Source organism: Thunnus albacares, chromosome 13 (assembly GCF_914725855.1).
Source record: "Thunnus albacares chromosome 13, fThuAlb1.1, whole genome shotgun sequence".
Classification (NCBI taxonomy): Eukaryota; Metazoa; Chordata; class Actinopteri; order Scombriformes; family Scombridae; genus Thunnus; species Thunnus albacares.
In genome coordinates this window covers 4,978,417-4,983,357 of record NC_058118.1, presented here as the reverse complement: position 1 = coordinate 4,983,357, position 4,941 = coordinate 4,978,417, and the positions used below count along the sequence as shown (strand labels likewise).

Genomic DNA, 4,941 nt, shown 5'->3' with positions numbered 1-4,941 from the left:
TTGAGGGTTTCATTTTCTTTACTATATATATATATATATATCATATAATTGATATCCTCTGAGTAAAGAAGGAAATTTGTTGCATTTCTCAGGGGTGGCATCTAATATCTGGCCCAGGGGAGAATCAATGACATAACGCAAGGCAACACCTTGTTAAACATAAGGCATTGGTGGTCAGAGTTATAGGCATCTACCGATTCAATATCAGGAATCTTTATACCATAGGATAAGACTTGATCAAGAGTGTGGCCTTTTGAGTGAGTAGGTCCAGTCAGAGCATGTGATAAGTTAAGAGACTCTATAAGGATTAAGAACTCCAGGCCCAAGGTTTTGTCAGGGCAGCAGACATGAATATTAAAGTCCCCAAGGATCAGAAACTTGTTGAATGTAGGCAGAGTTAGGGACAGCAATTCAGCAAATTCACTGATAAAACTGTGATCATATCTAGGTGGTCTACAAACCAATTGTTGCTGCCCTTTTGCACAGTGGTTTGTCTCATACCACAAATGGTCATTAGACCATTCTCAAATTTTCATTTGAGAACCATCTGAACACTGTAGAAGTGGGGTTGTGCTGGATAGTCAGCATGGCAAAGTTTTGTTTATAAAAGAAACAAAATTTGCTGTGAGCAAATTTGTGCCCTTTTTGTTAGGGTGTAGACTATCTCTTTTATATAAGTCTCTCTATTCCAAAATACATCAAAGTGATCAATAAAGCTGAAACTGGTGGCAGAGCACAGCACTTGAAGCCACTGATTAAAACTAAAAAGCTGAGTTGGAATGGGCCCAGATATTACACATTGTTTACCCAGACTTTCAACAGTTATGGCAAGAAGTTCGATATCATGTTGGAGTTTGATTGATTGGTTATACCTGACATCATTTGTGCTCATGTGGATGAAGACTATATGCGCGGATGGGTGGAGCTCTATAATTGAAGGGATGTACTGGGCTATATCCAAGATTTTCACACCAGAGAAACAGTATTTTAAGCCCCTGGGGAGTTCCACAAAGCAAACAATTGAGTCTCCCACCAGGAGAAATCCGGATCTCAGACAATATTTGAGAGGGGGTCCCTGAAGTTGATAACAGGCACAGGAGGGGGCACACTGTCAGCCAAAGCCAGACCAGACTGCCGGGTCACTTGGGGAGGTGACTGGGCGGGTTAGCATAGATGGATGGATTCCATTCCATCTAGTCAACGAGGGAAGGCGGAGGCCTCCGGACTCGGGCCTGCGGGGCGGTAATGATATCCTTGGACGTCTGGGCTTGGAAGGACGTGACAGTGCATTGCTCACAGGGATAGCCAGGCACTTCCTTCTCCGAGGAGACATTTGAATAGCAGGCACGAGGGATGATGAACTGTCGTCATCTGGTAGATCACATAGTGGAGTGGAAGTTTGACAGCGGGAGAACTCTGTCAACCTCTGGGGATTATAAAAGAGGGAGTGACAGTCTCTTATTTCCTTTCACCACTGATGCCCAAGATGACCCAAATGGAGACTTTCTACTGGGGGGACCAAACCTTTTTACGCTGTCATCATCAGGCAACTTGTTTTCCATGCCAGCAGGCTTCAGCTCGACCAGGCGGGAGTGCAGTTGAGCTTGCCAGCTAAGTAGTTTGCTGATCAGGCTCTCAATGGTTAGGAGCTCTTCCCTGAGCCTTGACAGCTCAGGATCCATCACCATATCTGTGAAAAACACAGTCTCTCAAGTGGATAATCCATGACAAATGCGTTTCATATCCAGATTGTATCTAGATATGATTTAACCTGATTACATTTACACCTGGTATTAATATGTGTCTCTAGGGTCCACATTGGGATCTGATTGAGATTGCTCTGTCCAGTTCAAACAACTCAACATTATATCTGCCTCTCATTGTTTATGCAGGTCCAAAAAAAAAGATGGTAGCCATCTGTGAAGCTGCGCTATTGTATGGACTTTTGCTTACTTTTTGAAGAGGGAGAATAAGCCGTCTTGACTCCATCCACGAGTGTCTTGAATATAGCTTTGCTTTTTTGCTAGTAGCTTAGCTTGCTAACTTGATAATGGCTGCTACCTCACTGGTTTGGAACAGTTGCGTGTGATTTTTCACCTACGTAGTTGTTGTATATTGACTGACAACACAATTGCATTTACACTTGTGTTCAATGTGGTCACAATGCGTCCCTAACCACATTCAGAGGTGGTTTGGCTGATCGGATCACAATCCATCCTCAATGTGTCTTGGGTGCATTTCACCTGTACTTTAATGTGGTCAAGTACTTTTTGATTGCAATCCATTTTAACGCAAGGTATAAAAGGGGTCTCTGACAACCAATAGGTAAGGTAATAGTAGGAAAGCCATTAGCCCCATTAACCCCATTAGCCCTGTTAGCCATTAGCTCTGTTAGCTGTCATCTCGGCTAGCCATGTTGTGGTGTCCACATGGCGGCTATCAGCATCTCAAACTGTCAGAATCAGGCCTAGCAAGTAATGCCAAACTGTAGATCAGTTAAAAAGACTTAAAAGTCATTAAAAACCAGCATACATTTCCAATATTCAGCAAGAAGGAGGAGGAGAAAAAACACTGTGTTTTCATTCTGCACTCTTAGTCAGTTATTCATACTCTGAAGCGCATGCTAGGGGCTCTATATTGGGGACAATAATTTCCCGAGACTGGTTTAAGATATGTATCAAGTGGACAAATTTTCAGCAGAACCGTTCATCAACATGTCAAGTTAATTTCTGACAAATCCTCTCTGGGTTTCCTCACTAACTTGCCAAAGTTCTGTGTGGAAACACAGCTCAGGGTCTTGTGTCATTCTGGGAGGGCTCCCAGTATTTCACCTTGGCCAGAAAACCCCTCCAAGAGTTCAGGAAACCAGTGGGGATTAATACAACCTACTGGTGATGAAACTTTATCAGCAGGGCTGAACGTGAAGCAGAGTACTACAAGGAGCACATTTAAAACCTGTTTAAGTCAGAGCTTTGCTTCCATTGTTCATTATCACAAAGCTACAGTAGCTGATGCTCAATTATCTGTGCTGCTAACAGATGGTGCTTGACTCTGTGAAGAATGTGACTTTTATTGACTTCTCCTTTCTTGTCTTGTTTAATGTTAGGAAACAAAGTTTGGCCATTATTTCTATCAGTCATGATAACATTGTACTTTTCAAAGTATTTGCTGAGATCTCAGAACATGGTGACATTGCTACAACGGAATCTGATGGGGCAAGAAACAGGAGCAGGCGGATGATTATATGACACCAAAAGTGACCTGATGTCTTTTCATTGTTGTATGCTTCTGTGTCTCCAGGGTGAATATTCCCAGAGTCCATCTTTGTGGCTTGTGATTTGGAAACAGGCACGCCAGCCATCTTTAAGATGGTACGACTCCCTCTTCCTCTTCCTACGCTTTCCATATCGTCTCTGTCTGCAGTTTCCTCTCTGGTCCAGTTGAAGCAGGACAACGAGACAGATAGTTTTCATTTTTATTCTCTGAGGGATTTTCACTCTGAGAAAGAGTCTGAATTTATTGGAGAACAGGACTCAAAGGGCAACCTGATGAACTTTTCCTACTGAGTGTAAAAGTGTAGATTTAGATCTATTTCAGGTTAATTTTATTCTTAAAAAACTGCAGGATTTGTTCTGATGAGACATATTCTGACGGTTTGATTGATTGCCTATTGATTGTAAAATTGATCAAAGTTGCTCCAGTTGGTTCCTCCACTCACTGTGCGATTGTGTGAGCATGTGTATGTGTACGGCCCTATTTGGCTAACCTGATGTGCCAGATGGTTTGTTACACAGAACCAAGAGAAGTCATCCTTGGAAAAGGGCAGGTACTTTCAAAAATACTTGGCAGGTGATTGGATGAACCATCTGTCTACCTCTTACCTTGCATGGCAGTTGGATTCGCTTGTGAGGTTGTGAGGTTACGAGATCACGAGATATGCGAGAATCCTCATAGGACACTGATTGGTCTGAACCACTGGTGGTTCAGACACAAGCACATAACTTGAAGCCTGACAAGATGGATTCTCACATGATCTTGTGATGTTGTGATCTCGCAAATCCGACTGCCTCACAAGGTAACTGTTTGCCAACACCCAGAGCAAACTGGCCTTCTCTCGTGGCTTCCTTAACATTATCAGTGCTATTGCCATCCTTCCGTACTACATGTCCCTGGTTGTCGATGTCAGAGATGAATCACAGGAGGATGCCACCATGGGTGCTGGCAGAGGCTACCTAACCTGGTGCCTCCTGAGTTCTCCTGAACATCCTGTATGTGATGAGGCTGGCTTGTCACTTGTTGAAATTGACAATGCAGTTCAGCCTGCTGCCGTGTGGCTGTAGGTGAAAACTGATCCAGGAAGTCAGTTTGTAAACTCTGATGGATGTTTACAATGGAGAGTTAGGGCAGTAATTTTACCATTTGCCTTTGATTTCTCTTACAAACATTTTTGAATAACCTCAATGTTTAAAACTAATGATTGTCTGATTGTCTGAATGCTTGTGTTTCTTGCCTTGTCAGACTTTTTTAAAGATGTTGCTACAATTTACCAAATTACAATTCATCCTGAAGGGGGCATGAATGTCCAAATTTCATGGAAATCCATAGTTTTCTCACTGAAAATACACAATTATCCTCATGGTGGCACAAGGAAAAGTTAGGGGTCACCAAAGTCACTAGGGCTCATCCTCTGGGGAACATGAATGCCTTTACATATTAATTTCATGGCAATCCATCAAATAGTTGTTAAGATATTTCAGTCTGGACCAAAGGAGTGGACTGACCTACTGACTGACCTACATGGCTAAAAATAAGACCCAAGCTGAAATATATCAGAATGATCCTTTAACCTTTTAGGAAACCTTTCAGCACTGATCTCCCTGTCTTTATCTTGTTAGATTCATTCTAACAAGACTGACGGTTTGCAGGAACTACCTTCAGGAG

At 42.6% G+C, this 4,941-nt stretch overlaps 1 long non-coding RNA gene across 1 annotated transcript; it reads right to left on the bottom strand.

The window, feature by feature from the left end:
* Nucleotides 1-2,230, bottom strand: LOC122995815. The gene is made up of 2 exons (XR_006406861.1): nt 1,954-2,230; nt 1-1,690 (listed from the first exon to the last, which is right to left on the bottom strand). It is a non-coding gene; the product is annotated as an uncharacterized LOC122995815 (long non-coding RNA).
* Nucleotides 2,231-4,941: the final 2,711 nt, after the last annotated feature.